This window comes from Engraulis encrasicolus, chromosome 1, assembly GCF_034702125.1.
Source record: "Engraulis encrasicolus isolate BLACKSEA-1 chromosome 1, IST_EnEncr_1.0, whole genome shotgun sequence".
Classification (NCBI taxonomy): domain Eukaryota; kingdom Metazoa; phylum Chordata; class Actinopteri; order Clupeiformes; family Engraulidae; genus Engraulis; species Engraulis encrasicolus.
Window position 1 is genome coordinate 35,637,728 of NC_085857.1, and position 12,005 is coordinate 35,649,732.

Genomic DNA, 12,005 nt, shown 5'->3' on the forward strand with positions numbered 1-12,005 from the left:
CTCACCACCATGCAGCTTATGTCCCGGCTGTGCTTCACTTGTTGTGGGGTGATGGTGGTCACTTGAGCCAGGCCTTGGTGCCGATGCACCGTTACAGGGTAGGGTTTTGCATTTCGCACCCGCACAGGGACACGCCCACGCTGTACCTTGGCGAGAGCCCGGGCAACTTCGAGTTGGGGAGAGCCTTTGTGGGGCTCGATGAGTACGCAGTCCTCCAGCCCATAGGCCCGGGCTGGCAGCCTTGGTAAAAGCAGTGGCGGGGGGTCGCAGCGGTGTGGTATGCAGGGGCAGGTCAGAAAGGCAAGCACAACACAGTTCTAGCAGGGCACAGAGCTAGCAGCATGCAGACAAGCAGGGCACAGGGGGGGGGGAGGGGGGGTAGTAGCGCATGCGGTGAGATAGCAGGGGAGGCGAGCACAGCACAATTGCAACAGTTCGGCGGCTAAAGGGTTAAGGCCAAGCGTACGGGCAGGGAGCAGGGGTTAAGAGCAGCAGAGGTGGGTACAGCACAATGCAGCAGACAGTTCAGGCAGCTAAAGGGTTAAGGCCAAACGTACAGCCAGGGAGCAGGGGTTAAGAGCAGCAGAGGTGGGTACAGCACAATGCAGCAGACAGTTCAGGCAGCTAAAGGGTTAAGGCCAAGCGTACGGGCAGGGAGCAGAAGGTAGCTTTAGCTGCTAGCGAAGCGTGAAGCAGAGGTATGGCAGCGGCTAGGGGTATAGCAAGCAAGCACGATTCCACTTATCTCGCCCAAAGGGCAGCTGGGGGCTCCGTCCACGGGTTTCGGTCTGCGAGGGGGGGGGGGTGGTTGTCCTTCCACAACGGTTCCGTCGTTCCCAACTCCGCCAGTCATCCACAGTTTCCTCTCTCTCAGCTTCGTCCTCTCGGTCGGGTCGCTGCTCCGGTCCGCGTGCTGGAAGCTCAGAAACACACACTTTTTAAAGGGCACTCCTACCTACCGCTACCCAATCGGTAGTTAATTATTTGAGTGTCTTACTGATTAATCAGCTAGATGATGGCCCGCCAGCCTTCATGAAGTGGCTGCTGTTTACCGGTAAGGAGGCCGCCATCTTAAGTGTTGTTTCGAAACTGTTCCCCCCGGAAACAGTGTCAGTGGATGCAGTTCCGCCTGGTGACACTATTATTCCCGTCTACAGAGATTTTCTAAGCTATGAGAAAGCCGTCTCTCATTGGCTCCCATTATAGCCCCGTTGGCGCACGCAGCCAAGTGAAAGATGAATGGGAGTCTATTGGGCTAAATGGCTCAGCAGGGATTTGTGACGGTTCTGTTCTCTGGTTTGTAAAGATGTGTGCACATTCTGTACCTTATCATGGAAGTTGTATTAGAAGTGAAGTTAAAGGTTCCTGACATGGCTTTGTTCTCTCAAAGACGTGTTAGTTTTGTCCTGCAACACGCTAGCATTCGGCTAATACCTGCTGGCTGAGGAATCTCTGCGACTATTCACGACCAGAGCTGACGAGAGACGTACTCTGACTGATCCTAGCAGAGACATCTACGGTCACACACCTCAAAACCCCCCACCGCCGTCCAACATGTTAATTGAAGGTGCCCAAATTCTTAAGGATGCGCGCAGTCATTTTCTTTACCCCATGTACACATGCCGCTTTTCCACCACCTTAAATGCAATAAATAACAGGTGTCCGCAACAATCCTAACATAACTTTAAACACATGGACATCTGAAGTCAGACTTAAAACTACAAAACAAATGGCGTAGTGCCGTAAAGTCGATTGTCACGTGTTATGTCATTGCTATAGTTGAAATAAGGGTCATTTTCACGAATCTAACACTTGACAAGATGCAGACGTGTCGGCAAATGCTTTCACTTACTCATATCTATCGAACGCGACTTCATTGTTTCCAGGGAAAAAATCACACGGGCAGATAGTTCTATGAGAAGCGTACAGCCCCATTGGCACCCATTCATTATTTACTTGGCTGCGATAACATAGCTGCAGTGCCACTCCTCGCCACACCAGCTAGTCGTCGTTCTTGTACAATATTCCATTTTCTTTCCCGTCTAGAAGTCTTGACCACTGAGCACATTTGGTTGTCATGCAGCGAGTTTTCTGACTTTCCGGTAACTTTTTAGATGAAAGCTTCTAGCTACCGTCTTCTGGGGGTCTGGAATATACCTATGTGTGGAGAGTAGGCCTATAGCTTCACTATTCAAATGAAATGCAAAGCACCAGCAACAAGAGAAAGCTGTCTGCCGACACTTTGATGTTTCTGATTCTGAATGACAACAAATAGTTCGCGCATGACCAGAAAAGATACAACAGTGTTGGAAAACATAGAATGCACCCATGTTAAATCCATGCTACGGTTTAGAGAGAGAGAGAGAGAGAGAGAGAGAGAGAGAGAGAGAGAGAGAGAGAGAGAGAGAACGTCCCTTCAGGCTGCTATATTTTTTTGTTGGAAATTGTCCTCCAATCCCTTCAAGCCTTCAGGCTGCCTATTTTGTAAATGTTTCAAAATGTAAATCAGCTGTTTTTAACGCTCATTCTAATGTTTTTTTGTTGATTAAAAAATGTAATTCAGCTATTTTTCACGCTCATTTTAACTGTAAAGGCAATAGTCTTGAGCAATTATTTTATTTGTATTAGGCCTCTTTATTAAATAAGCTGGTAGCTACCTATTTTGGCCTCGTTATTAAATAAGCTAACTGCCTATTTTGTTTTAGGTTTCGTTAGAATTCCTCCGTAGTTCTACTTGTTAGACATAGCCTAGAACTACTTGTAATTTGCACTATTGGTGGAATCGTTTTACGCAAACAAAATAGACACACGAGAAATCCCCAACACATATCCTCAGCACAATATTGCAACACACACTTTGCACAATGATATTGAATGAGTCCAATGTTCTTGCAACACTTTTCCCCTGCCCACATCAACATGAATGGAACATTCTTCCTAGCGTGCGCTCTCGCTTGAAGGTGATTGCGATGTGGGTTTGAAAGTCAGTTTTCACTTCGCGACTCTAGAGCAAATCAGCTGGTACTGCGCCGCTTGCTTGCTGGTCAATAAACGTTGAACTGAACCGTTTTGTGTGCGTGTATGCATGCATAAAGCCTACCAACGTCTGCCCATGCCACGCGATGCATAGACAGTTCCAACACCAAATAATAAAGAGTAGGCTACATCAGAGCAGTGAGTCTTTTAGGGCGTATTCAGACCAGGAAAGTCCGATAGTTCACTTTGTTTGGTCCGAACCTAATTTTAAAAATTTGGTGCGGTTGGCTTTCAGACTGTGTACATTTCAGTAAGCGGACCAAAATCGACAACAAAGCCACACGCCCTGAGGTCGTTCAGCTATTGGTCAGAAACGACACGCACAACAAGTTAAGGCTATGTCCAAATAGGCCTACAAGCATCCAAAGAGTTCAGCGGCATGTAAAATAAACGTTCACGGCATGTATGGCATAGCACGAAATATAGCGCAGACTATCTGAAGCTCATGACATGAAGAGTCTTCCTGAAAGCCAATTGATTGATCCCGCGAGTTGGGATAGCCACATTTTATCAGCTGTTTCTTTCTTTCTTTCTTATAATGTCATATAGGCTAGCGTGCGGGCGAGATTGCTGGCTGGTTTAGTCATCAATATTAGGATAACCACCTCCCTGCAATCAGTGTTTTACACTTGGGATGTCTGGGAACAACGCAAAACAGGCTCAATGTGAAACATTGGCGAGCTTATTCCACGCACCACGCCATTCTTTCTTCTCGAAAATAAACAGTGCGCTCCACTGTCATTTGGATACGTTTGTATTGGAATATTGGCTACCATTTGCAGCAATATTTCACGCACTCCATCAAGAAAAAAGTAACATGATGAGCACGGGCATAGCGTTTGGATCATACAAACTTGCCAACATGCCACCACAGCGGGTAAATTAATGAATTACCTTCGTTGTCTTCATCACAACTTCTTCAAGTAGCCTAGGCTATTCCACTAGCCTACATCCATCCAACGCACAGCTAGCAAGCCAGGGGGATAAGTGCCAACGTCGTAATTATTGCTATCATTATCAGAATCCATACTGTGCGGACTACAGTGTTTTCTTCCGTTTCTTCAGTAGATGCTTTTCGGATTTGCCCCAATCAACATTTAAAATGCTGTGATAGGTAAATTAACAGTCTCTTTTTCCTTTCCTGTGCTCCACTGACAAGCCATCCTCATTGAAAATATGAATGACCGTAGCCTACAATAATGTAGCCTACGCCCACGATTGCGATAGTTTAGGCTATTATTTTATTAATATTAATATTGTTGCAAACAAACCACTCTGTCGAATTTACACCAAAGACATGGACATGACAAGTTGTGGAGTCGCTTTGTTTACACTCTGTTTCCCATGAATCTCGACAAATGACGGAAGCTTCAGAGGTACAAAAAAGCAAAAAGTCTGGGATTAGGTCTGGTCTGCTTTCACACCTCCAAAAGGTCCGCACCAGGGTTCGTTTGATCCGGACCGAGTCCGACCTTTCAGCTCGGTCTCGGTCCGCTTGTTTGGTCCGGACCAGGATTCGCTGGTTTGTATTCAGACCATCCCAAAAGGTCCGAACCTGGTCCGTTTGGTCCTTTGGTCCGGACCAAACGTGGTAGGTGTGAATACGCCCTTAAAGTCTTTAAATTCAGTGAAACGGTGAGAAGGTTTTTTTTTGTAAGTGGTTGCAACCATGCATGTTTTCTGTGGAAAACATCAGGTCCTCATGGCGACGCCAGGCTTGCTGAAAACGGTGACAAACACATTTAGAATACACATTTCTTAATGGGAAGTTGTTAAGAACAAAGTGTTCGCTAATGGGCATGAAGTCTTGTCATGCAAATACAAGGCAACCCTTTCAACAGGGCCACACAGAGTGGACAGTGGAATGCTGCTTGAAATAAGTCGATAATGAATAAAATATTACGCGCAACGTCTACAAGAAAAGTAATGGCTATTATTACCGTTGCGCGTAAAGATGAGGAAGGGATGGATAGATGGATGGATGCTGTCCTATGGAAGGGGCCGTCAAACAGTCTACATGACATCTTCATTTAAGTCGTTAAATAAGTACTTGTCAACAAAATCATGCCCCCGAAATCCGCCTACATTAAAGGCAATAACCAACTGTCGGTCTACATATCACTGAAGCATAATCGCTCCCAAATGACTTCAGGCCGGTGAATTTTTCTGATACCATTCCGCAGTTATTATTTTAAAAAGCCACGGCTTTAGGTCCAACAGACTTCAGGTTCCAGAATCGCAGAGGTTCTCCCTTCAAAAAGCAGGTCCACGACACCACCAAGTGAGCCCACAGTTAGCCTTATTACCAGTGGTGTAGTCTACGTAGAACGCGGGTATACGGAGTATACCCACTTCTAAATTTCAGGGATTTCAGTATGCCCACTTCAAATTGATTGACCCATTGTTTTGAATAGCACAAATATATACAGTATACCCACTACAAAAAATGCTCAAATATACAGTATACCCACTTCAAAAAAAGTAGACTACACCGCTGCTTATTACCCACAACACACAGACACACGAACACACACACAAGACGCACACCGCACCTTCTACCTGCACTAAACACACACACACACACACACACACACACACACACACACACACACACACACACACACACACACACACACACTGCTGCTGGTGTACTTGACAGACCTTTTTATATTCATTTTCTTCAAAATGCTACTATTACCATGTCAGAACGCTATAAAGGACTTTTTTTAGGAAAAGCACAAAAACACAACAAATACCTCTTAATGTATGTCCTCTACAAGTCTTCTGTTGTCCAGTCTTGCACTTTAAATGTCTGTATGAGCACTGTCTATGTCCATACTGTCTTAAGTCCATGTATAAGTACTGTCTATGTCTATACTGTCTATGTCCTTACCTTAATTAGTCTATGTCTGTATGGGAAAGCAAGAAATGTAATTTCAAATTCTTTGTATGACCAGTGCATGTAAAGAAATTGACAATAAAACCTACTTGACTTGACTTGACACCATCCGAGAGGATGATAACCTGGTTCTCACGCAGATGTATATTCAGGAAGTGTAACGAAGATGCACGAAGCACTGAGGGTCTGCGCGAGTAGAGGATGATGCAGCTATAGATGAACCAAAATACAGTTAGCTTGGGGATCCCAGATCTCTCTTCTGTAGACGTGCCTAAATGCCAGAGCGATCTGAAAGCTTTCGCCATCCCTGAAGCAGTCAGTGGATAGCTAAATGATTTTGCCCGATACAGTTGGTTGGAGTGCAATATTAAATTGCGGAGGGCGTGAGCGTTATGTGCCTAAAATTATTATGGACACGAAATGATAAAAAGGCCGCACATGTAGGCGACGAGTATGGATTTCAACCCTTTCATTCGTACGTTGCTCCTAAAATAAATATAGTACATCCCATAGAGAAGACCATGCGTAAACGATAACGCGCGCGCAGACACAGACAGTACAGACGCGGTAGTTTTAAAAACAAGTTTGAAGATTTTGATGCAGCTGATACCCAGCATGAACGCTCCATAAAGAAGCCCAGTCGCTAGCATAACTAACACGAAATGGATCAAAAACATCACATTATGATCTTTAGGGGAGATTTCTCATTGAGAATGCCAGCATGGAGATGCCTGTAAACGGTGTGTTCTATTTGGTGGAGGAGTAGCATTATTTGCGGAGAGAGTAACACGCCGACTGACTACCAACTCGGACTGCTACCAAGTGTGAATTGTGTATTTCGTTTGGAGTTGTGAAACGCTGGGACGCTCGGAACAGGTCAGGTACCGTGAAGACATTTCCTTTACTTTCTGATTGTCTGGACCGGTAAGCTGACTGCTGCTCGTGCTAACTGTGATTACCCACGTCACATTCACACACACACACACACACACACACACACACACACACACACACACACACACACACACACACACACACACACACACAGACACAGACACAGACACACACACACACACACAGACACACACACACACACACACACACACACACACACACACGCGCGCGCGCGCCTCTTCCAGCCAGCCCTGTCTGTACCCCTCTTCCCATCCTTTTCTTTTCTCCTTTGTTTTGGTTAAGCCGGTCGGCCTTTTGGGTTTGTGAAAACTTCTGCTACTAGCCAGAATGGCTGTGTTTTGCATCAACTTTGTGCAACTTTTGCATCAACTTTGTGCAAGTCATTAAAACTCTTTTTTTACCAGCACTGACCTGTACACTGTTTCATTTATTAACTAATTGCACTTTTTGCCTTCTCGTTTCACATGTGATAAATAAAGTGCTTGCATTGACACGCTGTTGTTTTAATTTCGCATTTCTTTCATGTCCACTTAGTATGCTTTATCCAATCACTGCATGAAAAGAGGAATTTGTGGATGAGTTTTGCACCTTAAATTGCCTCATACCTCAAGCCACAGCATTTGCGGCTCCCCCATGCCCCCCTCCCATCCCCTTCTTAGAAGAGCCTTTAATATGTAAATGCCAGTGATCAGGTCGGGAGCTGCCCCAGTCAATTTCAAGTGGGGTGGGGTGGGGTGAGGTCAGGTGGGTGGGAGGGAGTGGGGGGTCGGCAGGCCTGTTTCTAGGATTTTGGGGTCCCTAGGCAACGGGATTGTTGGGGGCCCTAGGGCATTTTTTGGCCTTTTACTAAAATGTGTGTGTGTGTGTGTGTGTGTGTGTGTCTGTGTGTGTGTAGGCTATGTTTTTTCACGCTGCCCAGTGGTGTTTTTCAGAATCACTAACCATTAAACCAGGGGTAGGGAACCTATGTCTCGAGGGCCCTTGAGGCCGCTTTATCCGGCCCCTGATATCATTATAATGTTTTGCAACTTCACAGGAATCTTAGAAATTACATTTCCAATGCAATTAAGTTAGCCTATATTCAGGGGACCGGGTGGGGACTGTTTTAAAGGTGTCTACCTTTAAAGATGTCTATATGTCTATATAGGTCTAAAGGTGTCTATATAGGCCTAAATTTTATGGGGAAATCCTGATTTGTGTTCATAGTACGGCCCCCGGAGGATTTTATGACCATGGTAGGAATTTGAAGTGGCCCCTCGAATGAAAAAGGTTCCCCACCCCTGCATTAAACATTTCTACTAGCCACAGCTTTGCTGCCAGTACATTTTATTATGATACTATAAGCTCAGAAATTAAGTTGATCAAACAATTCGATCTGTGCTATAAACATTTAAATGAACCTACAGAATAGGCTATCAAAATAGAATCATCTGAATGATCTTTCTTGGACATACATTTTGAAGTGACCCTTCGAATTAAAAAGGTTCCTCAGCTGCTTTTGAGGAAAAACATCAATGTGCTTGGCCACTCTGGTTTTTAAATGGTATTCTGAACTAAAGCAAGGATTGTTGAAAGTTAGTTGAAAATAGACCGTCTCTGGTTAAATTAGTTCTACACCAAGCCTTTAGGTGGCAGTAAAACGAATTGGCACAATGCGAATTCCACACACAAGCCACAAAGAAGCCATCAGCCGCGGTCAACAGCACCTTCCTGATTGAACAGAACCACGCGTTGTCTGTGTGGTTTACAAGTTTCTTGGCGATATGGGGGGAAAGTTCCTCACATACCAACGGAAAATGGGCTTCATATACATGTAAGTATATTTTACTCAACTGTGGTTTAAAGTTTCAGTACTCAAGAGCGATTGAATAGCTCCTCTGAACACAGATCCGCCATTGCTAAGTTATGGCACAGCCGCTTTACATAGCTGGTAGCTCAAGTCCCCTCAATGTGACTACACTAGTTGCTGCTGTACGCTAGGAAATTCTGATGACTTGCGAGCATCGTAATGACAAAATGCTGTGGTGAAACAGTGAATATGTTAACTATACTTGTTGATGGTAAATTGTTTGACATTGCTAGTTCTCAGTTGCCTTTCCCCTGCCTAAAGGATTCCCTGATTGACGCTCCCAACCCAGGACGCTCCCCTTTCATCTCGCTCCCACTAGCCAGACTATCGGTACCACCGCCATATGGCGGAGCTAGTTATGTTGTTGATGTTAGTTTTTTGTTTCTAACCCTAACCTTAACCCTAACCCTAAACCTAACCCTAACCCTAAATTGCTTGTGTGTGGCAGTATATGATAATACGTGAAATATAATCGGGTGGGACTACACGTCCGGGAGTGATAGAAACACCTGGGACCGCACGTCCGGGAGCGATCTCAGTTGGGAGTCTCCATCCCCCACCGTGCCTAAAGATAGACAAAGGCTACCGTTAGCATGCTATTGCGTTAGCTCATCAACTAGATGCTGGGCACTGCTCATTTTTCACGTCTGCCCGGCATTTCGCTGATGAACTAACGCTTAGACGCCTTGCCAATGTATTTTACAGCGGCAAAAATGCATCTAGGCGACGTTGGAAAGACTGGTGTGCCGTCTGGGTATGTTGGTTTTCAGTGCTGGGCAGTAGCTAACATTCTCTAGTAGCTTGGTCGTAGCGTCACTACTATGTATCGAGTAGCTAACATCCCTTGAAACACCTTGCCCTTTCACCAAACCGACCGATTCTTCCTTGTTGCGTTCTATATTATGAAAGCTAACCGTGAGTAGTTCTGGCGGCAGCTCTCAGTAACGCGAGCCCAATGTATCAGCGCGAGCTCAATGTCGACCAGAGTGGTCAAGTTGAGCACGCCACCCCGAAATCAATGTGAAATACCCTGCCATTTGCAACAGTAGGCAACCTGTCCTTTAATTAAAAGTATGGGTCCTCAAAACAGCACTTGTTGCACAAATAAGTGTAGATGGCCTCTTCAAGAAATTGAAATTATGTATGGTCACTTTTTCTTATTGTTTCACGTGGAGGTCTACCGACCTTGTCTAAATAATGTAGGCTAGTTTATGTACATGTATTATATTAGGACCCAAGGTTAATGGGTTATTCTATTTACCATGTTTTCACAGGCTGCTGTCTCATAATATGGCGAAGACGAGTCACCTGAAGGCCTAACTCGCCATAGAAGACTGAAAGAATGTAAGATTAACTTCTTTGTGACCAATATGACTTGCTCATTGATACATAACATTTGCTATGTCAATATGAGGTGCATGGCAAAATATTTAATTTATTTGTCTCGCTTCTAGAAGCTGTAGAAACAACAAGGTGTTCTTTTTCAGGGTATTCTTTTTTATAGAACTGGGCAGGTCATTTATTCGTTCCCCTTGTTTTTTGAAGTGTCCTGCAGGATGCTGTGTCCTGCAATCCTGTGTGCTGTGCTACAGACGCGTGTGGAGGTCAACCCAAAATGGGCACAGTCTCACCACAGAAGAGTGAAAGAGGGTAAGCTTAACCTATAGCCTACGTCAGGGTCGGGGAACGTTTCTCATTCGAAGGGCCGCTTCAAATTCATCCGAGGGGCCGTAAAAGTCCTCCAAGGGCCGTACTATGAACACAAACCAGGATTTTCCCTTTCACTTTAGGCCTATATTGAAGGCAGCCACATTTAAACAAACGCCACCTTCTTCAGGTTCCCTGAATATAACTTAATTGTATTGCAAATGTATTTTCTAAGATTCCTTTACAAAATATGTCATATTTCATGTGAAGCTGAATAGCATTAAAATTATATCGGGGGGCCAGATAAAACTGCCTCAAGGGTCGCAAACGGCCCTAGAGACATAGGTTCCCCACCCCTGGCCTACATTGTCAATATGACTTGTGCTACTTTATAGATAAGTAATCAATGCTGTGCATTGCTATGTTTTGATTTATTTTCTTACATCCTACAGATCCTGGCAGGGAGACGGTAGTGTCCTGCAGAATGGTGATGGGCCAATCTTACAAGAGACCACAGAAAACTGATATAGTGTAAGATTATCCCTGTTGGGCTCAATAGGTCTTGCTTATTGACATATTTGTTATGTCAATATGAGGTGCATGGCAAAGTATTTATTTATTTGTCTCGCTTCTAGGAACTATAGAAACAACAGTGCCTGCTGCAGTATAACGAGGACACCCTGAGCAGAGAGCTCCAATAGACCCAGGTCCAGTGTCTTGGCAGGGTGAAATGGCACTGATATGGGTATGTACTAATGTCAGTTAAAATGAATGAATGAATTAATTCTCATATCTGAATAATGTGAACGCTGGATTTACCCCCCCCACACACACACACACCCTAGGCCTAGATGATTTGGACCCAAGGTTACTTTTACCACAGCTCTGGCACATCAATTTTCATTTGTTTAATAACTGGTCAGGTAATTTATTCATTCCCCTTGTTTTTTTTTTGTTTTTTTTTTGTAGTGTCCTGCAGGATGCTGTGTCCTGCAATCCTGTGTGCTGTGCTACAGACGCGTGTGGAGGTCAACCCAAAATGGGCACAGTCTCACCACAGAAGAGTGAAAGAGGGTAAGCTTAACCTATAGCCTACGTCAGTGGTGGGGAACCTTTCTCATTCGAAGGGCCAATTCAAATTCACCCGAGGGGCCGTAAAAGTTCTCCAAGGGCCGTACTATGAACACAAACCAGGATTTTCCCCTTCACTTTAGACCTATATTGAAGGCAGCCACATTTAAACAAACACCACCTTCTTCAGCTTCCCTGAATATAACTTAATTGTATTGCAAATGTATTTTCTAAGGTTCCTTTACAAAATGTCATATTTTATGTGAAGCTGAATAACATTAAAATTATATCGGGGACCAGATAAAACGGCCTCAAGGGTCGCAAACGGCCCTCAAGACATAGGTTCCCCACCCCTGGCCTACATTGGCAATATGACTTGTGCTACTTTATAGATAAGTTCTCAATGCTGTGCATTGCTATGTTTTGATTTATTTTCTTACATCCTACATATCCTGGCAGGGAGACATAGTGCATGAGACCATAGAAGACTGAAATAGGAGATTATCCCTGTTGGGCTCAATATGACTTGCTTATTGATATATTTGCTATGTCAATATGAGGTGCATGGTGAAGTATTAATTTATTTGT

General features: G+C 44.5%; 1 long non-coding RNA gene across 1 annotated transcript; it reads left to right on the forward strand.

Annotated features, from left to right (window-relative positions):
- The first annotated feature begins 8,027 nt into the window (after nucleotides 1-8,027).
- LOC134450787 (uncharacterized) lies at nucleotides 8,028-12,005 on the forward strand. The gene is made up of 6 exons (XR_010035153.1): nucleotides 8,028-8,663; nucleotides 9,974-10,043; nucleotides 10,245-10,349; nucleotides 10,799-10,877; nucleotides 10,982-11,091; nucleotides 11,316-12,005. It is a non-coding gene; the product is annotated as an uncharacterized LOC134450787 (long non-coding RNA).